Source organism: Pseudopipra pipra, chromosome 10 (assembly GCF_036250125.1).
Source record: "Pseudopipra pipra isolate bDixPip1 chromosome 10, bDixPip1.hap1, whole genome shotgun sequence".
Taxonomy (NCBI): domain Eukaryota; kingdom Metazoa; phylum Chordata; class Aves; order Passeriformes; family Pipridae; genus Pseudopipra; species Pseudopipra pipra.
This window is the reverse complement of record NC_087558.1, coordinates 4,702,122-4,727,182: the sequence shown is the minus strand read 5'-3', so window position 1 is coordinate 4,727,182 and position 25,061 is coordinate 4,702,122. Positions and strand designations below refer to the sequence as shown.

The 25,061-nt window shown below is 45.9% G+C and overlaps 1 protein-coding gene and 1 long non-coding RNA gene across 7 annotated transcripts in view; one reads left to right on the top strand and one right to left on the bottom strand.

Annotated features, from left to right (window-relative positions):
* Positions 1–25,061, top strand: part of TNIK (TRAF2 and NCK interacting kinase) — a 153,345-nt gene that overhangs the window by 36,713 nt on the left and 91,571 nt on the right. The gene's annotated exons all lie outside the window — the stretch shown is intronic.
* On the bottom strand, positions 8,078–8,966 carry LOC135419465 (uncharacterized). The gene is made up of 2 exons (XR_010433004.1): positions 8,629–8,966; positions 8,078–8,484 (listed from the first exon to the last, which is right to left on the bottom strand). It is a non-coding gene; the product is annotated as an uncharacterized LOC135419465 (long non-coding RNA).

Here is a 25,061-nt window from a genome sequence, read left to right as displayed (position 1 = left end):
TGTGGGATTTTTTTTCCTCTCCTTGCATAAGAATGGCAGATTGGTGTAAATTTTTTTTTGTTCTGTTTTGTTTAAGTCTTTTAAATTTTTTGTGTGTGTTTTAGGTCTCTAAATTCTTGTTTTGGAATGTGCACGTGGAAGTGTGTGGCTAGGAGTCCAAGTCCATCCCCACATCCCCACCATGCTGTGCTCTTCCTCAGCCCATCTCCCTTGGCTCACACATAGGTGACTGGGAAGGTGTCTGGGCTGCAGACAGGACTGCAATCAGCTGGAGAGGGATGTGGGGGAACCTGAGCCTTTGTTAGCATGAAGATGAGAAATTTAAGTGCTAGATTGGAGCTGGTGGGTTTTCTCTTGGTGTGAATCTCTGCTTTAGTGTGGTGGTTGGACTTGGGACCTGTAGGAACTTCCTGGGTTGTTGGGCTACTTCAGTTGTGTGGTTGGGGGTTTCACCAAGGGTCTCAGCAGCATGAACAGGAGGAGCACCCTGGGGTGGAAGGGGTGCTGCTCTGCTCTGGTTTCTAATATTTACAGGGGTGCTTGTGATCCATGGCAGTGAGTTTTCAAAAGGAATAGCCTTCTGCACATCTTTTTTTTTTTTAACCCACTGAACCTGATGGCAAATGATACATTAAATTACCTGGATGTGCAGGGGCAGAAAGGGACAGGGATGTAATCCACCCCATCGTGTTTAAAAATGGTAGCGCTGGAGGGGGAGAGAGTTGTGTGAAGGACAGAATTGGGTATCAGGTGCCCACAGTTAATTTTACAAAGCTGCCCACAAGACTGGTCTGGAAGCTGTGCTGTCTTTGTTAGCTCTCCATGGGCTCTAATGATGGAGAGGCAGGATAACCTTGTCTGGGCAAGACCTGTTAGTATGACATGCTTCTCATGCTGGAGGTGATGCTTCACCTGGGCTCCAGGGAACGGGCGATGCACCACGCTCCCTTCTCATCTCCTTTCAGGGGGTGTGGCCTTAGCTTGATGTAATTATTTTTTTCCCAGTTAGTGCTGGGTGGGATGTTGTTTCAATAAGTCTAGCATGTAATAAACAAATAAAAAACGGGTGTTAGCTCCTTACAGTTCTTCTGCTCTCTTGAGAAATGCTTATTAACAGGGTCAGTGTGGAGAAATGTATTTTGTGTTTGCCTGCATGGTATCTAGAGCAAATGAGATCAGGATTGTATGGTAAACCAGCTGTACTTAAAAAAAAAATTAACTTGTGGATATGTCCTTATTAGTTAAAAGGTGTGATTCATTCCTCAAAGGTTGTCATTGTGCTTTCCTTGAAAAAACTGTTGGTGTGTGAACTTCAGGGTGGTTCCTCCATCTGGACAAGCAACCCTGGGGGCTGGTCGTCGCCCCAAGATTGGGATGGGATGGAAATCTCTGCTGGTGAACTCCCTGCATCTTTATGTTTTACAGAGATAAAAATTCACATGTAAGCAGCGATCGGGGCTTAGGAAAAATTGCAAATTTCGCTGGAGTTGCCATTAGTCTCTCGGTTTTTTTAGAGCAGTTATGGCTGTAGCCGCAGTGGGCAGCACCAGTGGAAATGCCTTTGCGTTCCTGGGCTTCAGAGATTTTCTCTTTCACACTTTAATTCAGCAGGTCAAGGATCGAGGCCAAACCTTTTCTTCTCTACATAACTAATGGAAAGACAGCCAGTTCAGCAGAATTTCTGTAAATAGCCTGTTCCAGATGAATTGTGAATTGTGTATCTGAATGCCAATAGGGCTAACACAAGGGGTGGTTTGCCAAAGAAAATGGAAATCTTGTGTTAGAGGAACAGGCTTCTGAAACGCAACATCAGATTACATTTTTGGACTTAAAAAAACATTGTTTGCTGTAGTCATGAAGCTGCCCAAAATGCAGAAAAGTCTTGATCCGTGGCACCGAAGGGCATCGTCCAGTGAGTGAGTCCTCCTGGTCACACAGAAAACACTCGGCATCAGCTGGAAGTCCTGTAGCAGCCAAACAGTGAGCTGGGCCCTCAAACACCTACTAAAACCTCCTCCAGTATGATGGTTTTTTAACTGGCAAAACCCAGCATCTGTTGGGATAGAAGAGCCATGGCAGTCGTGGTGTAGTTTGTGGTCCTCAGTCTTCAGCATCCACACAGAGTTGGTGGGTTAGGGGAGTGGTGGGCACTGCAGAGATGTCATTCAGCTGGTCGGTGGGTCCAGAGCATGCCCATTCCCCAGAAATGACACTGCCCGTGGGGTTAATTCCCCACAGGAACAGCTGGATTTGAGGTCTGTCACTATCCAACCTTTGAAAGCCAGCGTGGATGGGGCAGATTGTTCCTTCATGCTGGCTGCCATGTGACTCCTTGGACAGCAAATGGACTCGCACATGTGCTGCTGTGCTGGACTATCCAGGCATGGGAGAGCCAGGTTACAGCTTTTTGCTTCAGGAAGGACACAGGGGCAGGGAGAAGTTTATTCTCAAGCTGTTCATGGGGCTTTGGCCACGATTGACTTGGGCTCTGTGAATCACTGGCATTTAGCTTTGTGCAGAGTTTGTTTGTGCACTATGCGTTTGTTTATCCAGGTTAAGCACTACAGCACCACCTCCATCTTACAGCCTTTTTCTCCCTTGTGACTAACTTGGGGATTTGGTTTGTTTTTGGTGTTTGTTTGTTTTTTTTTTAATCTGCCCATATTGGCTGAAGCTTGGCATGGCCAAGGAAGATTGGTGCCTTTCCCATGCTGTGCTGCAGGAGATGCTGCTTGCATGCGGAGCAGCCAGATGCCAGCAGCCACTGAGGGCATGTAGCAAGTGATGTGGATTAGCCAAAGGGCTGACAGTGAGAGCACAATTTTGGGTTAATCCATGAGCCTTTCTCCGAATCTCCTGTCTTTCTTCCAAAAAGAGCCCTAAACCTGTGATAAGGTGCCTGGGGTGGTGTTTAGGGAGGACTCTGCGTATCGCCAGTTGGATTTAAATACAGTGAGGGAAGAGGCTGGTGCCAGGGCAGTATGTGAGGCCCATCCCTCAGCTGGCTGAGCCCCTGGCAGTGGGGTGTGCCCGCCAGTAAGGGTCCAAGAAGCTCCAGCCAGCTGCAAGGGCACCCCACATCCCTTGGGAGGGGTTGCAGCTCCTGGCATAGCTACAGCAGTCTGTGCCTTAGCCTCTGCTAATTACTGCCTTCAGCACTATTCCGATACTAGGGAATATCTCTTGGGCTGTGTGAGCCCACAGATGAGTTGGCACGGGGAGAAATCCAATGACGGGCAAGAGCAAGTGCTCTTGAAAGCTCCAGCATACACTTGTGAGCATTGGGTTTTCTTGTTCCCTCGTTGGTGACCGTTTACAACCTGTTTGGGAAGGCACTTGAGAAGAAACAAGCTAATTACATAATTTAATAAAAGATGTGAGAGTACCAATCTAAGCACGCCAGCAGTGTGGAGGAGTTGGGGCTGTGGAACGTGACTTGTCTTGCACAGGAGAGATTAATCACGTTGACTCCTGGGAGACAGGTCTGCTAGAAAGGTGGTTGTGTTGGATGCACTGTTCATATCATTCAAATTAGGCCGTGTACAAGAACTAATAAAAACAGAACCAAAGGATTCTAGCAGAGGGGATCAATAACTTGAAAGCATTTTAATTCAAAATTAGAAAAATGAGAACAGTTATGGGCAAGGAGAGTGTATTAATAGAGGAAAACGAGTATTTGTTACTGCTGGTGTGAAATGAGATAATTTAAGAGATGTTCTAAGTGCCTTTTGTCACACTTAATGCCTTTTGTTAGGTTTCCAAGCAAAATGGAGCCTGCAACTTTCAATTTCAGGGTTCTCAGATGATCAAAATACCATGGGGCAGCCTGATCATCTCATGCTTTACTGGAATGAGGTCATCAATAACTTTTGCCTGGGTGTGATTTACACAGTTGTCAGTGTCTGAATTGCCATAATATGTCTCTGCCTGGGAAAAATGCTGCATTCGGAGGGGGAAAAAAAAAAAACCAACAAAGCAGAAGCTCTCTGGGTAGCTGGTTCACTGCTAATAATGGATACAGAAAAGTGATTACTTGTGATCCATTCAAATAGAAAGGCTCAGCCTCTAAAGCTGGAGGCATGGAAGCTGTTACAAGGTCAAGCAGTGTCCTTTAAGGAGAAATAGGTGGCAAATACTGTCAGTGGCAGATAACACATCTGCAACATCATGAAAAGTACATCTGAAATTAAGATTAAAGGTTCTTTGCACTCGTATGGAGAGGGGGAAAATAGAAGATAGAGACAAAATCAGAAAAAAGAGGATTAGCTTTTGGTGGGTGACAAGCAATAGCTCTGGCCAGGGAGAGATTTAAGCAGCACAGTGCTCAGTAACCTGGGGAATTATCAAAGGTTTCTGCAGCTGCTTCCAACTAATGGTCTTTAGCAGCCAGAAATTCTTTGTATTTGAACCTCTCTCTCACCCCAAGCCTGGGTGTGTACGTGCACATGCAAAGTCTCGAGACCTCTGCAGCCCCATAGGTCAGGTGGGAATGCAAAAACCAGAGGCTCTGGTCATCTGTGCTTGCAGGAGTCTGCTTTAATTTGCCTTAGTTTACATTGAGGCAAAACGGGACCTGACCTACAGATACGCTGGTGGACCTCAGGCTTTTGTTGACTTATGTTGCTGGTCAGGGCGGTGAGAACTTCTGAAAATGAAATACTCGTGTCCTTGCCAGATGTTTTCAAGTCTCTGCTTTCATAAATGGGGCTGGGAGGCTTTGCTGGAGGTCCTGCAGGAGAAACTGGATCTCTTGACTGATGGGTATGAGCCAAAATTAGCATATCTTGAGATGCTGAAGAGCGTGGCACTAAATTTTGTCAGTCCCACCATGCTGAGAAACCCCAGTTCGTGAAAATAGGTTTTGGCTACAAAATCTTTGAGGAGTAGAAGGACTTTGGCCCTTTATAACCATGGCAGTGGTTCACAGGTGGGAAACCTGGATTCGTGTTTCCAACTTAGAGCGATCCCAAAGGAAAATACCTCCCCTGAAGCAGAACGAGCGAGGTCCAAGCGAGCTAATGGGCTTTTCTTCCACCTTGGAGAAAACAGCCCAGCCAAACAAAATCTATTGGTTTTTCATTCAAATCAGGCCCCTTGGTGAAAATCTTATTTTTGCAAAAATTTCCAAAATTTTGGGGGTTATTTCCTTAGTGGAAAAAAGTGTGTTTGCAAATCTCAAGCGTTTTGGGGAACAGTGGTGGTGTCTTGGGGTCAGTGGTATCCAGGGTTGCAGATCTGCTTGCTTCCTCTGTGGCAAGATGCTTGCTGACATCAGGATTGTCAGGTCTGTAAATACCCAGGCATCTGGGAGACCTTCCTGGTGTCTGGTCAGGAACTGACCTTTCATTTTGCTGGCAGAAAATTAAGATTAGCCTTGAGATCAGCAGACTACAGTGAAGGTTGCACACCCATGCTGCAGGATAAAAATAGACACGGAAACTGGAAAGGGGGGAATATCATATCTGCTAAAGATCATCTGTGTGCTATTAATGTACCAGAGACCAGGCCTCTCCCTGAGCTTGTGGACCCTTTACCTGCATAAAAAAGTCATGTCTGAACTATGACGAACCTCCCAAGTTGGTGTCCTTCTTGTATCCATGTGGACCTTGCCTTCTCCATTTTCTCATCTGTCCAAACCAGTCTTATCAAAGGAGTGTAGTGTTTAATCCAAGGCAAGCATCAGAAGAATAAACTGCTATGGTTTTCGATGGTCTGGTACAAAATTCTTTCAGCATTTCTTGGTGCTTAGTTATTAATGAGGCATTTGTTCCGTTTGCCGAAAAACCTCCCAGCAGTTGTCACGTGTGTGCTATGCAAATTATTTGTGGTCTGGTTAAATACTGTTTTACTAGGGAGGGGAATAACTGAAATTAGTAGAGGAGAAATAAATAACATTAACCCTCTGTAGGTTGTTCCCTTGTTAATTGTTTTGGTTATTTGGCTCTTGAGCTGAGTGTGCCACTGTCATTAACGGTGATTTGGGACCTCAGCTTGAATAGTCACGTACCCTCGAGTGATTACTTTGGGTGGCAGTGGTCCAGAAAACTGCCAGCATCCTAATTAACACACTTTTTCAATGGACAATATTAATATTCATACTATTATACTGTAAAATGAGTAATTTGAATAGACAGAATGTCTTGCACTCTTTTGATCTCTCGTGGATTAACCTACAAAAGGCCACTGGCATTCATTCTTTCAGGCCTTAATGGGTACAAAGGCTTCTAATAAAACTGTTTGGAACAGAGGTACCTAGAAATGTGTAGCAAATATAATGTGTCTGATAGGGGTGTTAATATTTTGTTAGAGTGGTGAAGGAAAATGTGAAGGGAAATGTTTGTAATAGATGAGCACTTCCAAATGATGGAGGAGTGAGGCAGCTCTTGGGGGTGACTGGCCCCACAGCATCCATCTAAATGATGTCAGCCCAGAAGCAGTGATGCAGAAGTCCCTCAGTTGAGCCAGTGCTTAGAGGAAAATAGTACTGAGAGGGAGAAAGCAGATATATATTTGACTGGAAAACAAAAGACTTGGAAGGCTGATCTGTTTTATTGATGCTCACCATTAAAGGCTACCACAAGATATACTACTGAGTTTAGCAAAAGGAATGGAAGTGCAGAGGATGCTGTGAAAGAAAAGGATTCATCCAGAGTGAAAAGCAGAGGTGCAACTGAAGCAGGAAACACTGGATTTAGCAAAGAGGTTGAGGTATGAGGGTTGTGGGGTATGTGTGGGTAAGCACAACTCAGTTATGGAAGTTTCCTGATCACTCCTTTCGCCTGAGATATGTGCCCTGTGTGTACACAAACCATCCTATAGCAGTTACCCTCTGCCTCTCCCAAGGTCTCACTGACCTTGAGTCCTCAAGGAAGGAGAAACTGGCTTTGGGATCAGGACTGAGGGAAAACTGCTGCAGAAAAAAATAGATGAGTCTCAGCACATCTTCAGTTCAACATTCAGTGCAGAGAAGGCTGTTTGCTGCAGGGAATGAGCTTTACAGTTCCTCCATCATCTAAAGAGCCTTTGCTGGTGAAAAGAGTGCAAAGGAGGAGTTCTTTCGGTAGCTGCAGATTTGGCTGTGGTCCCTGCAGGACTTGAGGTCCTACAGAGATGCTGGTCTGTCTTCCGCAGCAGAGGAGAAAGCCTTCGTGAGTGCAGAGTTGATGGCAGTGAATTGTATTTGATTGGCTTGGCACAGGAACGAGATCACGTTTAGCAGCATCAGGGGAGACTTTGAAGAATGGATAAAAGGGAGCTGAGTGAGAGGGCAGCTGTGGACACAGATTACCTGGACCCAGGATGGTTCCTGGTGGCGTCACACACAATCTGTGCATTCCGAGGGCCTGGCGCAGGCTGTGGTCTCTTACAGAGGATGCAGACACACCTTAGATCTCAACAAGTAGAAGGCATCTGTGAAGAGCAATGTTTTTTCTAAAGAGGAGAGTGACTGTGTAATGCTACAGGGTTCCCTGTTTAAACTGATTTACTTCACTTTGCATATGGGTAGCTTTGTCTTCTGAATGAAAGCTTAACCATGGAAACCATAGCTGCCAGTCAGAGCAGCAAACCTCTTTCTGCAGAGCCTGGCCTGACTCTGCTCTGCTGGTAGCATCTTTGTGTGGCCTCTATAAGCTGTTGGAATGGCACAGATCTCTTTTTCTGAAGGTAACTCATCAACCCCTCTGCCAGCAGCTGAGATGGGGAGACAAGACTGAATTACCCAGCTAACTTTAGATGCTGCCTTCCTGCTGGGAGTAAGACCTAAAGGCTTTGTATGTGCCTGCTTAGGCTGCTTCTCTTGGCTGCTCAAAGAGGTGTGGCATCTCCTCAAGTAGCTTCAAATACTCCTTTTTATGGTGCATTCTCACTAATCACTTAACCTTTGGTACCACTCATGGGCTCTTTCCATAACTTGAGACATGGTGGATCACAGGTGAACACTGAACATAGATGATTTTACACTCCTTTGCCCTTTCAAACCCTGGCACATTGGTGTATCCAGCATTCCTGTAGGTATCAGCAGGAGTGCTGCAGTGGGGGCACTTAGTCTTCCTGGCTTTATAAACTCAGTTCAATATTAATTATTGTAGATTTTATTTTATTTTTTTTAAGGTGAAAGGAGAGAAGAAGAATGTCCTCAGGCTGTGCCAGAGGTTACTTGAGGCTGTGCAGAAAAGAACCCACTGGCAATATTGGAGACATATCCCATTAGCCAGGAGCTCACAGAAAAATTAGAAGCTTTTAGAGCCCAAGTCAGTGTCGTGAATCAAACATTGAAAACTTGCTTTGTTATTACAGCTTTATGTGAACCAGCAGATCTCCTTCAAGGAGTTTCTGTGATTGAATGAGTGGAAAATAAAAGTCCACAACCCACATGCTTCTCCACTGGAGAAGGCCGTGGGGGCTGGCTGGGGCTGGGGCTGGCAGGCTCCCCATCATCCTTCGCTCTCCACAGCTCCCTCCCTTGAGCAGGAGGTATTTTGGCTAGCAGTGAAACAGCCAGTGAGTCAAAAAAGGAGGAGGGGGGAAAAAAACAAAGAAAGGAGAGAGGAATAATAATACATATAATACTCAAGCCAGTTGGAAGGGGAGGGGAGCAGGGCCGAGTGGTGCAGAGCTGTGACTCACCGGCAGCTCTGCTCCCGACGCGTGCGGAGCCAAGCGAACGCAATACTGCAGCATCTCTGCTGGCAGGCTTGGCAGCTTCCCGGGAGCCAGGGAGGCAGCGAGGCCGGAGGGCTGCCCTGCTTTCCCCATCCCCTCATCCCTCCTCCGCTCTGGTTTCCAGCCCGGTGTCTCCCACCCGCGGCGCGGGCACTGCGGCTCTGCCCGCGGGCAGTGCCCAGCCCAGCCCCTGCCTCCGCAGGGAGCCTGCCCTCTGCTCCGGCGAGATCGAGGAATGGGAATTGTGGCGCTGGAGCGAGGTGCCCGCTGCTGGGTGGCACTCCTGGGCACCCTCCCGCTGGGTACATGATATGCTGAGCTGAGCTCCCTCGCTGCTGCTCCCATCTGCCCGTGTCTCTGCTGCCAGAGTTCATAGAAGTACCGAAATCTATTTTCCTGCCCACACTTGGTGTCCTTATGTGTCCTCTTTTTGTGGAGCGCTTTCATTTTATTTTATTATTTTTGGAACTTTTGGGGAAAGTCTCGGAGAAGACCTTAAAATAGAGAAATCATGTAAGTTTAAATATTTCTGAGGAAGGCTGGGAAAATATTCTGCAGCCTGCTCCGTGACCTTTTCATGTCTCCTAGGAGGCTGAGAGCAACTTACTTTTTAATAATCCCCCAATTACATTCAAAATATGGAAAATACTTATTTGTATAGCTGCATGTGTTGCTTCAAGGTGAACAGAAGTAAGTTAAGTCTCAAATGTACTGACTGATGGCAAGCCAGGGCTGATGCCAGGAGGGTTTTTGTGTCTGTCAGAACACCAAGGCACAGGGCATGATTTTTTATTTAATCTCTCTCACGAGAAGGCCAGGGTTAGCCAGGCCAGGCTTAAGGTCAGGCTCAGCTCTGCCTAAAAGCTCTCATGGCATTTTATTCAGTTGAGCTTTAGAGGGTTCGTTGCTTCATTCTCTAGGCTCAAGCCAGAAATTGTTTTCCCCCTTTTTGGAGGAAGGACATTTCTCACAGATCCTTTGCTTTGGTGATGAGGGAAGGAAACTCTTCTGAGCCAAAATATTCAGATGATGGTTTCCCTGTAGAAAAAATTAAATTCCTTTCCCCCCCCATTCCCTTCACTGTAAAATGTGTGTATAACATAATACCTGTCTGGGGAACATGCAGGATTTTTGAGCTTGGGTTCCCATTGTGGGGTTTTGCTTTGTTTTTACTGTGTCTCTGCAGTGGGAGCTGCTGCTGTTCCAGTCAGCTCTCCTTACTCCACACGGAGACATTTAATGAGAGGTCTTCAAGGCTCCACTTTCTCAGCCACATGCCTTTTCCTGCCTTTGTGCCCTGGTCCGAGGTGTAGTGTGGCTGCTCCTGGAGGAATGTGGAGTGCCCTTTGTGGGAGCAGCTTGTGGCAGCGCCTGCCAAGGTGATGATGCCCCTGGTTTCAGCTGGAGGAAAGCTGTCAGCCAGTGGCCCAAGAGGAGCACAGAAATGAACTATTTATTTTCTAATTACTGTTATTTTGGCAGATTCTTCTGAAGGGTCTGTCTGATCTCTGCTACGGTGACTTTGGCAAGGGGTGGCTCACTCCAGCCTCGCCTGCAGAGCCTTGTTGTCCCGGTACAGTGTTCACAGCCTTAGTCAAAATACTGTTTCTTGCTGTTCTGTGTAATGTTGGAGGTACTTGAAGCTGGGACTGAGAGCCAGTGAAAAGTGCAGTGGAGAGATCCTTATGTTCATCCATCCTTCCTGGCCCCACGGGATCCCTGGCAGCCCCAGGCAGTGCAGGTAATAGGGATGCTATTCTGGAATAGCTATCCTGATGTCAGGATTAGCCTGGGAAATGTCAAAACACTTATTATTTTCAACAGGATGAGGTATCTGCTTACAAAGCAAACAACTGCTTTTGGTTAACTTGAGCTCCCCACAGGTTTACAAGATCTGGGCTATGTAGAGATGAGGCACCCAGCTTGCTTGGTATGGCAGTAAGGAGAGATCACCTCTGTGGTTATTTAGCAATGACTGGCTCAATCTCATCCACGTTAAGTCCTAATGTGGTTATTTACATGCTCAGCCCAAGCATATGAACAGCTCTTTTGGAATCAAATGTGGCTGCTTGGGTGAGTATTGTGGGAGTGTTTGGTGCCTACGAGCCCGATCCAGGTTAATTGTGCTCCTCTTTATTTTACTGGCCCTCTCATGGTCAGTAGATAAAATTATATATTTCTTCCACGAGACTGCATGGAGTCAGGGACAGACAGGTACAGATGTACCACGAAGAAGAAAACCACTCAGAAGGGGTTGCCAGGGAGAGAGGATGCGGCACAGAGGGAGAGGGTGCTCCACTCAAAATGGAAAATTACTTTCTGCAGCATTTTATCTCAGATCCAGTCCCAGTTACTGCTCCAGGACTAGTTGGATGTGATGAAGAACTCAGAGCCAGCAGATTATTTCAAATTCCTTTTTTTTCCTCTAGGGACGGGGGAGGAAGGGAAGTGATTTTTAAGCTGTCAGGGCTGTATCAACTATCAAAGTATGAGAGAGTGGGAGAGAGCACTGTGGGGAAGCCCCAAGGGGTTTGCTGCTGCCGGGGTGGTGTGGCCGGGGTCCTGGTCCTGCACCTCGGAGCCACATTCTGGCCTGTCAGAGCAAACAGGCACCAATGCTGTTGTTCCTTCCTAGGGCAGGGGCTGAGTCATGGCTGCAACAAGGGGATGCTCAAGGAGCGAGGACTGTCACCCTGGTCCCCCCCAGAGCATCCCTGCCTGCCCTGCAGGGCTCCAAGTGGGACCCAGCGGGTGTTTGAGGGCAGTGGAGAGAAGGCATCACCTCCAGCAATTAGGTTTTTCTTCACTTCCATCATCGTTCAGTTCTGAAGCAGCATTTACATTCATATCCATTTTTTTTCCCTGGCTGCTGCAGCGTTTGTGCCGAGGGGACCTTTTTGGCGAATGCCTCTGACAGAAATGTGTTTTCTTATCCCTTGAAGCTGAAAGCCATAAAGAAAAGAATGACTTTAATGAACAGACCTTGCCGAATCACCACCTTGAAGCTCTAGCTGCTCATGTGAATCAAAACCTGCTGAAAGTAGGTCATATAGTAAAAATGAATTAGGTTTACTTCACATTTTATTGACTCTGCCAGTTTTTCATTCATAGAGGCTTATAGTTGGGAATGTATCTTGTCTTTTTAATGCTAGGCTGAGGAGAGAATACTGTCCTTTATTCCCTCCCTTTTGCCTTGCACGTTTCTGGTGGTTGAGTGTACGATGGATGTGCTTTCTCTTTTCTCTTTTTATTTATTCTTTTGTTCTCCTGCACTGAAGAACTGCTGAAGTGATGATCAAACTCCCATAGTATGTCTACAAGTGGAAAGTCAGCCTGGTCCCAAAAGTTTATGTAACACTTAAATTAGTCTTGAAACTTGGTGAAGGGTTGAAGTGATGGGGTGGTATCTGTCTGCAAGAGATGGATCTGTCTGCATCTCCTCCCTGGTGCTGGGCAGCAGGACAGTGTGGTGTGGTTTAGAACAGAGAGGGGATGCTCCTCAGCTTCCAGTCTCTCTTTGGGTGAGAAATCCCAGATTTCAAGGTGGTTGGACCTACGTTACCAGCTGGCAGATGATGGACTCCACCTGTTAATTCATTCAGTGTGGCACAACTGCAGCTTGGGCAGCTTACTCAGATCAAACTTTTAATTTTGGTGTCAACCCTTCAAGCATCAGTGGTTCCACTGTTCATCAATCCCTGCTGATGATTAATCTCTCTCACTTATAAATGATGCTCTTTATTTCCCATTAGTCTTTGTCCGTCTTCAGTTTGGAGTCATTGGCTCTCGTGGTCTTTGCCATTTTCTGCCGCTGTCTGGAATTGTGATTTCTCTTTAAGTTTCTGCAGGAATTAAACAATCTGGTCTTGGCTTTATCAAGAAGCTGGGAGAAGGAAAATGGAGAGAAGGCAGAAATGTTGCAGTAGTGGGATTTGTGCATGCAGTGTTCATTTAAAAAACATTTTTTAAGGGAGACATGTCATAACACACAGCACTGAGATTTTGTCTCATGTTTAGAGTTTCTCTTGTGGCTAGTGGCAAAACTGTGAATGAGGGCAGCTTCTCTAATGATGGATGATTTTTTTTCCTGCCTTCTTATCTCTGCTGCTTGCTGTAGATGCTATGTACTTTAGGGGGTGAAAAATCCCTACTGATAAATTAGGATTTGTTTTGCAACCTTTTCTCTGCAATTATAGCTAACTGCTTTGATCTCAGCTGAAGACCCTTATCCAATGACAGAATATAAATCTTCTCTACCTGTGGTTTCATGACTTAAAGAAATACAGCCAGAAACTATCTGGGAAGGAAGAGAGAGTCCCCGCTGGTGCCCCTGTACCAGCTGCCTTGGGAGGCACAGCAGAGAGTACAAGAAGCTTCTGTCCTCATAATTACTGCTGGACAATCCACACATTACCTAAAATCACAGCTTGAAAAAATTAAATTATTTAATCTTGCATAATACAATGTGACACACAGATGAAGGCCTGTAAGTAAACCACTATTCTACACCAGAAAAGACCTTCATTGACTATTATGCGAACAATAAATCTTCCACTTTCTCTTAAGAAACAGTAATTACAGAAACTTCAGCTGTGATGGGTATCCCCTGCTGACAATAAATGTCTGTCCTTCAGCACATCAGCAGCATCTTGGTGATGGATGCTGTGGACTACACTGTAAAGATAATATAAAATACTGTCTGTAGTATGTACTGGCAGCCTTTTTTTAAGCCCTGTGAGTACAGATTGGGAAGGTGCTCTGTGTATCCAGGAACACATCTTGTTTTTCACACTTTCTTTTTTTAACAGTTCCAAGATATTTTTGCTGTCTGTCCCTTGGTTACTAGCAAGGAGCTCCAAGGAGATAAGCTCTGCTCTTTGGTAGGTAGGAAGCTGCCTCAGCAGTGGCAGAGAGGGATGACCTCTTTCACTGCTTCACCAGCAAAATTGAAGCGGAAAACCAAGTGGATCAATGGGAGCCATAATCTAGTTCTGCAGTGTGGAACTGGGTCATGGGGAGGAGTAGGAATGCGGGTTGGAGGCTTTGTTGCTGCCTGTAACTGGGAATGTGCCCGTGGGTGCAGCCTCAGAGCCCAGAGACAGCTCAAGGTCATGTTCAACTGCTGTTCCTGTTCAACCCTGATGGGCACTGCCTGTCCTACAACTGGGATTGGTGTGTGCAGCAGATGAGGAGGTCAGACAGGAATTGTCTTTGATATATGTCTTCATTAGGCCAGTGTGGATGCTACTGGAAGGCAAACGTGGAGTCTCTCTGGATTCAGGATATGCGGCTGGAGGCATCAGCTCTGCTGCCCAAGCCATCCCCAGGGAGGAGGCTCTGCTGCATGATGGTGTTTATTTGGTGGCTGGTTATGAGAGATCTTGACTCTGGAAATCATAGACCGATCAGGACAATGGAGGTCCTGATGGAGACCATTGTGGTGAGCTGGTCTTGAGCAGAAACGCAAAAATAATTGTCGCCAAAACCTGGTGAAGTGCAAGTTTTAAAAATACACTCCTTAGCATTGGCTTATTGGCCACCAGGCATCAGCTCTGCTTCCAGACCATCCATGTACACCAAGAGCTCTCTGACTTTAAAGCTGGATTCCTTTTTTCGGAATGAAAAAAATATTCTGAGCATGGAATCTTTCTACATCTAGAACTCCTGAATGTAGATGCCTCTGAGATGAACATAAAACTGGAAAGGATTTATAGGGAATGCAGTCTCTTGAATACTCTTCTTAGGAAGCAGCAGAGAGTCCCTCTTGGACACTCAGCTGGGTACCTGGAAGAAGAGGGTCCTCTGTGATGGGGCTGTTTCCTCTGGTGAATGGGGGCCAGCCTTGGTGACTGCCTGAGTCAGGATTCTGGATTTAATGCTGAGAAAGACTGATGGATAAAGGAGTTAGATGGATTTGGAATCTAGTTTTAATTCGCAGAGTCTTTATTGAGAAAATATTTCTTGAAAAGAATTGCAACTTTTTTTAATGACTGCGCATCTAAATTTACTGACAATTCTGAGATTTTTTAAATTTTTTTATTTCCCTCTGGCTTAATGTTTTATAATCCATTGGGAGTTTGGTGGCAGCAGAGACACTTGGCCTTTGTTTTGGAGAATGCTCAGGTGGATCTAATTTTCCTGTGTTTCCTTAATTGCAGGACCTCTTTGATTCCCCTAGAATTCAGAGCAAATCAGGGTCAGGGTATCAGACTGTTGTCTACCAGTCATGGCACAGCACAGACTTTTTCTGTGCAGGGTTCATGTGCTTGAGACTTGAAACCATCTCAATAAACATTGGAAGGTATATGTGTGCTTCCATCAGCGCTGCTGAGGGCTTTGGCCAAGTCTTAGCTGGAGTTCTGCATCTTTTAAAAAGACTGCAGTTGGGCAAGCAGGTGCTGAGCTTGGGACCTCAATTTTCTTTCTTTTCTTCTGTCTCTTCCAGGCTGCTCTTAAACAATTGTGCATCAGGTATGTGAGGAGCATGATAATGTTTTGAGGAGGGCATTAAATAGGCAAATGGCCAACTTTTGTCTTACGTAGTACCTACATTTCTCGCTTCCCTTCCCTCTTGTAATGTATAGTTTCTCTGTTTTTTTCTTTTTTTTTTTTCCATTTCTTTCTTTATTTAGATCTTTCTCTGACTGAAATTGCCCTAGTTACAGCTGTCACATTCCTGCTTTGCAGTGGTCTGATTTGGCAGCCCCGTTCCCTCTTAAAACTTACAGACAAATGATGACGTTTAACTCGCAGCATCCTCTGGTTGCTCTGCACTGTCACAACAAGATTAGAGTAATTCATGTGAAAGTAGAAAACCCAGCTGTCTTCTAGGAGGAAAGTGTATTCCTTCATTCCTTCACAGGATGTGAAGATGGAGCAGTTTTTTATGGAGTGCCACAGCTCCTGTGACTGCGTGTCTGTGTTTAACCCACGTCAGGTGTACACTGCATCCTCCTCTATTAGTGGTGGTTTCATGGTGTTCTCTGTCCATCCTTTGCTTGTTTTCTGGAGGTGGAGTCAACTGGGCACCATTTCACTGCTGCTGGTTTAAATTCCAGGTTGAGCTGTATTGTTCCTCGGAAATGAGCGGAAATAACTTGCAGTGATGACTCCCTAAATAATTTACTCTTGGAGGAGCATTCTTTGTGCACTCTCTGGAGCGGTGATGAGGAAGGAAGTAGGATGCTTCTCCTGCACAACAGCACATTGAAACACATTTCCACTTCTTTTTCAGGGATAGGAACAGATTTTGCAGGCCATCTTAATGTTCTACTACCTCCTGTCCAATGACTGATGTGGTCCATTTCAGATTATCTAGTGTTTTGCTTCCTGTCTGGAGCAAAAACTGGCCTTGCCTTGTGGCTGGTGACAGAGGAGCTCCTGGCATTTCCTGAGATGACTCATCTCTTGCCATGTTGATGCATTTGGGATGACTTCGGACTCTGTGGTCGTTTGGTAATTAACTGGGCATCTTTCTGAAAGGACTTTCAACAGTGACTCCTTGTGACTTTTTTTGCCGTTTAAGTCATTGAACTGTGACGATGAGAAACTTCTGTTTGTGGAAAAGGGAACTTTTGGGGTTTCGTTGCTGCAGGATTAGTCAGATAATGCCCAGTGGGCTACAGCTTGAAAAGGGGCAGATGTATGTGGTCAAAGCACAGGACTAGGACTGAAGAGTTGAATGTTTCTGCGGTGCCACGTGTTTTTTGGTATGATCTTTGTGTTGACCTTTCTGTGCCTCCCTTGGCTCATTGATACCATCAGCCCAATGGGGACATTACTCACTTCACTCACATTTCTTGGGTAATTGATGCCAAAACCACATTTTTTAGCCAGTCCTTCTGACTCCCCATGGAGTTGCTGAATAGGCTTTTCAGCCTTGTGAAGGTCTGGAGGGGTCCTTAGTGTAATATATAGGGTCATGGGGGACCCGGGTCCTCTGCTGCGGGAGAGCTCCACAGGCATTAGTCCCTGCAGATGTGCCTGCAGCTCAGGAGGAGCTTCACAGCCTTCACAGGGCTGTTGGCAGCTCTGAGAGTTGGTGCTGCATTCTCGTAGCATTTGGGAGAGATGACACCCCTCATGGAGAAGACTCAGTGGTGGACCCACTTTTTTGGCTGTGCAAATGGAAGGATCAGGTCTAAGCTAAGGAGTCTACTTGGGAGGGAACAGAGACTGCTCTTGTTCCCCTGAATTTATGGCATGTGCCCCACCATGGGAGCAGGTTATAAAACCTAGGAAGCGTGTCAGTTTGTTGTTTGGGAATGCGCTTCGTTACAGGAACAGCCTTGTGCTCTTCAGGGAAGCATCCTGTAAAGGAGAGGTTGGGTTGCTGTGATAAAATACCTTGATCTGGGTTACTGGTGTTGCACTAATTACAATATGTAATACTCTATTAGGGACCACGTTGTTCAGCCTCGCTGCGGCCCCGCAGGGAGAGCATGGGAGAGGATGAGCCGGTGATAGATGACTGCACCGGGAGCATGGGGAATTTGGCTGGAGGAGATCTGGGGAACACCTTTTAAAATATGGATAGAAAAACTTTGTGCTGGTTTCAAATGAAGTGGAACAAGTGGGGTCAGAGATCTCCCTGAGCCCTCCAGAGTTTGTGGCATTATGTGTGTCATGAGGCCGGGTCCTGCTGTGTCCATACCTGTGTGACAGGCTCCTTACTGTAATAAAATTAGAGTCCTTTGTCGGAGTGGCTTTAAAAGACACTGTTTTTCTGACCGAATACCCAGGATTTAGCTGTGATCTTCACAGAATGACTTTTGTACAGACGGTTTGATATGAACCTTGGCTGTGCCACTATAAAAAGGCTGGGATTTTTATGAAAGCTGGAGTTCATGGAAATAATATGAAAATTCTATTTATTGTTAATACATGAAAGCCCACGCTGAAGATGAAAACTCATCTTACAAACTGCTCTCTAAATTATACCCATGTGGTGTTCGAAACATTCTGCTCAACCCTCTTAATTAAAGACTTAACTCTGTGAGACAACTGCTTTGCTTCCCTCCCCTCATCCCCCTCTTTGCTTCCTTGGCTGTTTGCTTAAAACACATTCCCTCTGTTGGAAGGAATGACTGAATTCTGTTGCTCCTTCATCTCCCAAATGTCCAAGGGCATGCTGTTTTCTGAAGAGAGCATTCATGGTGGGTATGGGTTTGCTGTAGGAGCAGCAGGACTCGTGATCCTTTTCTCTCAATGAGCAGCAAACCCCAGTGAGTCCCATGCTCTGACCCCAACCTGTGGGTGAGTTCAGCCATGGCCAGGTAAGATGTCACCCAAAAAGCCTTGGCTGTTACATACCCTGCTCGCCTGCTTTTCCTGGCAAACTGATTGCTTTTTGGGCCAGGCAGAACTGATGGTGACCTCAGGGAAGACCATCACAGCGTTGTCGTGCCCCTGTTGTGCCAAAACCATCCTTCTCTTTGGTAAGCATCATTTTTTGTGGTTTTCTTTCCCTTCTCATCTGTAACTGTGGGTTTGTTAGTGATGTTGCACATCGTGGTGCTTCTGCAAGTGCTGTCAGCATTGCTGTGGCGGGGTCCTTGCTGTCAGCGCTTGGAAAGCAGTCAGAGGCTTTGATGTGTCAGGTCAGCTGAGCTCAGCATAGCGTGAGGGTTCAGTTGTGCCACCTAAATAAACAGCGTTTTACCCAGTCAGCTCTGCTTTTCCTGCCTGCTTTGAGAGCAGCCAGAGACGAGGGCTCTGAGAACAAAAAGGCAGCAGTGATATGAAGAGATGATTGAGTGATTTCTCTGATGGACAAGTGGCCATCACAGAAGGGCCTGGTGATGTATCCTGCGTGTTGCTGGTGCCCATTCCGTGTGCAAGGACTAAAGCCCTGTCTGTGGTGTTTTCATGTCCTTCTTAATCCCTTAATATCTATTTTCTTCTTAATATCTTGGGAATGAATGGCATCGGTGCCAGAATCAAGGTTCAAATAAGAATCTCCTGTAAGATTGAGGCCATTTTTTCTTATGAGTGCTGTGCATCTGCTCTAATGGCTTTAGGAGTCAGGGAGCAAACAACTGTAATGAAAAAATCACTCTAGTGAACCACTGTGTTCTCACACTCTGATATAGGAGAATCCCAGGGTCTGTTCAGTTCTGTATTTGCAAGAAATAGATGGGCAGCAGGGACTATAAGTGGGATGGGTGCACTTATATCACACCAAAGGAGAGAGCAGGATGCACCTACATCACAGCAGCAAATTGAAAAGTTGCAGGTAGAAGATTAGGTTTACTAGCGTAGAGAATATCTCCTGGAATTCAGATACAGTAGTGCCAATAATAGAGCATTAAACTTTGATAGCTCTTGGATTTGCTGGAAGTCTGAATTTACAGCTACTTACTGGGGTGTGCTGCCAACCTGTTGGAGGTGGTGGCTGATAAGTGTCCACCAGCTTCTCTACACTGCAGCACCACTGCCTCCCCTGGGTTGGCTCCGGCACCTTGGTGGTTATGGTCCATGGTGGCCCTGCCTTGCCTGGGGGTTGGACCAGATGGAGGTCAGTTCCAACCTATATACTTGAACGTTTGGAAAAGAAAGAAATAAGAGTGCTGGTTTTGTCTGTGGAGGCAGGAAGTGTGAGGAACTGGCTGAGCAGAGAAAGTCTTGTCTTGGCTGCTGCTTTCTGATTGTCCCCCTCATCTGAGGTGGGTTACCAGGTGACATCCCCACCACCAGCCCAGAGAGGGGGTGAGTCGGACAGCCAGGTAAACATCCAGTCTCTGCACCATCAGTACCGTGGGACATGGTGCATGTTCCCTTTACCTCTGAACAGTGGCCAATCACTGGGAAGCCAAGCGAAGATCTCCATGTCATACTGAGCACCATGACCTTTTTCTGGCAGCTCTAGCCAGCCGTTGTCCCTGGTTCAAGTCACTGGTGTTTCCCAGGCAGGGCTGAAGGGGGGAGCAGCAGAGCTGACCGGGCACACCGCATGCCTGCACTCAGCACAGATCATCCTGACTGCTTGCTTCAGAGGGTTTATTATTTTTAGACGAAGCAGGAGATGGGAATGTGCTGAGCTGGCTCTTAAGACCTGCCAAAAAAAGAACATCTTTCAGGACTCACTTTAACTTCATCCCTGTGTCGACACAAGAGCGATGTACCTGGAATTGATAAGTGATACTGCGCAGGGCCAGTAAGGCTTTTGTGATGCATCCGTGAGGTGTGAAATGTATTACATGACTGTTGGAGGAAATCTGTCAGGATAAGGATCAGGCTTAAAAAATAAAACAGGTGTTTTGCACCCAGAAAAAGCTAAGTATTAGATTTTTATTAGCAGTATTAAGAAAGTCTAAGGTACAAATCGTGACTACTATTTGCACTGGGGCTGTTAGTGCTCATGGCACGCTGGAAGGCACACAGCCCTCTGGAGAGAAAAGTAGTGGGAAAAGCCAGAGCCCTGGTGCAAGGACAGGGCAGAGCTGCTGGGTCTTACATTTGTGGGGTTGGGTTTCTTTCATCTGTGCTTCCTGAGTTTCATGAGTTAAACTCTTCTGTTGCTTCATGAGTTCAGTGATGCTCTTCAGCTTTCTGAGACCTGTTGATGCTCTGGGGTGGTCCCAGGTCCTGCCAAGCAGTGGGAGCTCTGGGGGGACGTGCCAGCCACGGATGTTTGCTGCCTGTCCCACCACATGCTGCAGCCCAGCAGCAACTGCAGGGCAGTTTGTGTGACAGGAGGAATGTGAGGCGTCCGGCGAGCAGGGCTGGGCATGACGCACACCTTCAAATATGCTCTTTTATTCTTGGCCCTTGCAACCAGCAGATAAACTCCTGACTTATAGGGTAAAGACAAACACCAGAAGCACACCCTTGAGTTATCTCGTGTGACATTATTACTGTGATGAAGTACCTTGCAAGGACGTTATCATGTTGTTTTGCTCCATTATAAGGACAAAAATAGATAGCTGAGCCAAGGAGGGATATGTATTGCACAGTGAGCTTAATAGGGATAACTCTTTTTTTTCCCAGACTGATAAGTTGCATTAAAAGTTTTCAAGACCTATAGAATTAGGAGTAAATTAAAAATGTCTGAAGTATATGTAGCTTTTTTTATTTAAATCCTTTTGTATACTTAATCAGCAAAGCATTTGGAAGTAGTGTTCATTGTAGCCATGCTGAACCAGGAGGTAATGTCTTTTATTAGAACAGCCAGCTGACCTGGAGAAGCTGCCTGAGCTTTGGGGCATGCTCAGTCCTTTCCTCAGGCTGGAAAACCTATGAAAATATTTTAAGCAGACTGCTGACTGTGTTAGGTGGGATCTAAATCGTGGTCCCAGGGTGGCAATTCAGTTAGGGTGGGAAAGGCCGGTCTGTCTCCATGCAGAATGGATGGGATTTGTCTACTTCTGTGAGGAGATCCAAGATCCTTGGGTCAATGGCTGATGCAAAATCCATTGAGATCAATTGGAAAGCGTTAGTGATCGCTTGGGTTTGGGGATGGAGCCCAGGCAGCCTTATTTATGTCCCCATTCAGCTGCTGCTGCAGAAGACAACTTGCAGGTGTCCCTGGGAGCGGGAGAGCTGGCTCAGCGAGCTCAGCTTTCTCCTTGGCTATCAGTGCTTCACTTCCATGAGTGAACGTTTTCTACCAGAAAAATGTTCCCAGCTATATTTTTTTTTTTCCACTGGCTTTATGGAAACACTGTGCCTTTCTTCTCCTGGCGTCCCAGCTGGTGCCTGCCCTTCCTGCACATACCAAGTCCTCCCTTCGTCACTGAGAGGGGCTGCCCAGACGCTCTTGCTCAAAACTGGTTTGCATTAGGAAAATAAAAATACACTTCTCTCCAAATTAAAACGTTTGTTTTCCATGGAGAAGCTTGACCCAGGTGACATGTAGTTCCTTGGGATTTTTTGAGTGATTTCTTTTCTGTTGTTTTGAGTTTTTTTGTTTGTTTTTTTTAAGCCATCCTTGCTCGGTTCCAGCCTGGAATGGAGCATGAAAGCAATGATATGCTTTTTAGCTGAATGTCCTAAAGAAATGAAGCTGCTGCAACTGGCATGGCTGTTAGTGAGTCCCCTCTGTCTCTGAGTCAGGGTGATTTCCAACCTCCTGGCTCATCCCAGCCAGATTTAACAAGAGTTCTCTAAGAGCAGCAGATGTCCCAAAGACAGGTAGTTGGAATAAACAAGAGACCCTCCATGCTGCTGAGGCAACAGCTGCGAACACTGAACTCAGATTATTGAGCATCAAAGAATTTGTGAGCAGCAGAAAATAGTTTTCATAAACTGTGGTGCTTGTTTATCTTTTCCTTTTTTTAATGAACAGAATGACTCGTTTATACAGGATGCTTAAAGAGCTCTCTGTGCACCACTTATTTAACGGCTTGTAGTGAGCCTTGATGGGAAAGTGACCTAGTTCAAGTCCCCGGAGGCTCCTGCAATAAAAATGATTATGAATAAAACTACTCTTATCACCATATGGCAGTTTCAGGCATTGCACACATACATAGTCTGCAACGGTTTTGTCCAGAAATGGTGAGCTTTTTCTTAAATAAATCCATCCAGCGGGGGCAGAAGAGGAGGGGTTGCCATTATTAGTATTCTTCCCTGTGAACCGGCAGCAAAATCCTCGGTCGCTGGAAAGGGGAGGATGGGTTTTGTTCTGCAGGCTGCCCTGGATAATGTGCTTTGGGGAGCTGAAATCCTCTGATGGAACAGAATCCGTTTTGCAGGTGCAGAGCACTTTACTTTTTCCTTATAAGCCCAAGCAGAGATTTAATTGCTGCTCTTCAGAAGTGCAAAACAAGAGAATGTAATAATTAGAGCTGTCAGGGTGTCCTTTTTTTCATGCTGATGCTGACATTAGCTGGTTTAAAGCCTATTTTTAACCTCTGCAGCGTTCAAGACTGACTGTGTATTTTCAGTCTGGCTTTATTTGTTTCAAACTTTATAAATTTTAAGTAATGTAAACTGGAGAAAGAGGAAAAAATGAATGAAAATGGAAGGAAAGAGGAAAAATGAACCAAATTAAATGAAAAACGTGTTGGTAAATTATGTTCACCTTACAGTGATTTTTTTTTTTTCTTTTTTGAGTCTCCAAAATTCCCTCTAACTGGAAGTTGAAAAATCTCAAAACATAAAACACTGAGCGCCTGGTAAGATAAATATTGTGTTTAATGTACCATCAGACAGGGCCCTGGATACTGCAGGCTGCAAGAGGACTGTTTTTCTGCTTAAATAGTCATGGCTTTATCAAACTTCATCCCTGACTTCTCTGGGGGTTATCCTGATGAGCCAACAGCAGTAATAGGAAACCAGGTAGGGTGGGATGTGCTGATTCACCACTTTGCATATATTGTATATATATGTATTTGTGTGTGTGTATATCATAGAATCACAGGATGGTTTAGGTTGGAAGGGACCTTAAAGATCATCTCAGTCCAATCCCCTGCTGTGGGCAGGGACACCTTTCCCTAGACCAGGTTGCTCAGAGCTCCATCCAACCTGCCTTGAACAATTCCAGGGATGGGGCAGCCACAGCTTCTCTGGGAAACCCATTTCAGTGCCTTACCATCCTCACAGTAAATATATATGTACATACATGAATATATGTGTATATATAATATGCATGGTAAGTCTTGAGAGTGACCCACTGTTCCCCTGCAGCTTTACTGGAGTAATGGGGAACCACTGGTTTTTATTGGAGAGCTGAGCTGGTGGAGATGCACCCATGAAGGGTGTTGTAGTGACGGGTGCTTCCTTATCCTGGATGAACAAACCCAAAGGGCACAGTGAAACTGGAACTTCTTGGGATGTCAGAAAGGTCACAGTCCTTTGAGGCTGCTTAAATGCCACTGGTTTAAACCAAGGCAGGGATGGAAGAAGAGCAGTGTGGTTGTGTGGTCTTGGTCTCACTAAATTGGTGCCAGAATGGGATGCTCAGACAGTCTCACCACATGGCTTCCCGTATATAGTTTTTTTTCTCTTTCTGGCATCTGGTTGTGGTTTTTTTAGTACTTCTCAGTGCTGTCAGGAGTACCCTGGAGGCTGCAGGAGAGATTGGGGATGGTTAGCCGGTGGGCAGCACCATCTGATGGTGGGGTGGGCCCTGCCACATTACTGGGTAGGTGCTCACATCTTGTGGCTGTAGCTGGATAATCCCAGTGAAGGCAGTGGGAGTCAGCACGGAGATGTGTGTTAGCCCACCTGTTGTTACAAAAGAACACAGAACGTGGTGTTTGCAGTGGATTTGTTGTAATTTTTTGGAGTTTCTTGGCATGGATGGCTCATTCTCTGCTTGCCTTCTTGGTTCCTCACGAGTGCATTAGAACGTCATCGTGCCACTGCTTCTGGCCCTTTTCTCAGTGCAGGGTATTGACATCCAAAATGCAGATTTCTAATCCTAAAATTACAGCCTGCCCTTTCATAACGTGAAATCAGTTAGTTAATCTCCAAATAGTTCCCCAGCCCCTCGTTAGTCACTTTGCACTGTTAAGCTCTCAGGCATTAAAGCACAAATGTTACATACACCTGCTGTTTCACTAAGCAGGCTCTGAACCTGCCAGCCCCAAATGAGGATGGGATGGCAAAAGATGGAGCTTTCTAGCCCTAGTGGGCTCAATGCTGCCCTGGGGTGTTGGTGCTTTCCCCTTCTCCCCCTCAAAGCCTGTTGGTGTATGTTGTTACCCCAGTGATCCTGAATTTCTTCTTACACTGGGGAAAGCGAGTTGGTTGGAGTCACTGAGAAGGACCAGTCTAAATTTCACCTGAGAACTGGGGTCACAAACTTTTTCCCATGAGGCTGGCCCAGCTGTGATTTGTATTTTGCAACCAGAGTTAAGCCAGAACCCGTCTCCCCCCATATGAGCTGAGTTACTTGCCCATCGTGAGCACCGTGTTTCTTGAAGCTCTTTAGTTTTGGTTGGTTTTGTAATTAACTTTTTCTGAAAGAGCAAACCAGGACTGTGCTGTTAAAATTACTGATTTGTTTTATCCCTCCCCCAGTAATCAGGAATGAAATGGGCATTTCTTCAAGCACCAGAACTAATAAACCTGATTTTCTTTGTATTTATGTCTCTTGGTTGATTGAGTACTTCCCTAATTAAATTAGGATTCTATTATGTCTGCTTATACCTATAGTCTCTCACTGCCATTACTTTTCTGGCAACACAGAGGCTGCTATAATTGACTGGAGAAAGGGGCCGACAGGATTAAAAGCTGTTGGAGATAAACCTTGTGAAAGGCTGTGTCCGGCATCCTTTGCCACCCAGCTGCCTGTTTCCATGAAGTTGGTAAAAAATAATTATCTTTGATGCCTTTGAAGTTAGCTAATAGCATTAAAGCTCACAAGCACACGCATGCATGCACCCACGTGAGCCGAATCTCCAGTTTGGCTTGTTCCTCAGGAGGCTGGGGTGAAATAGTGAAGGCATAGTGTC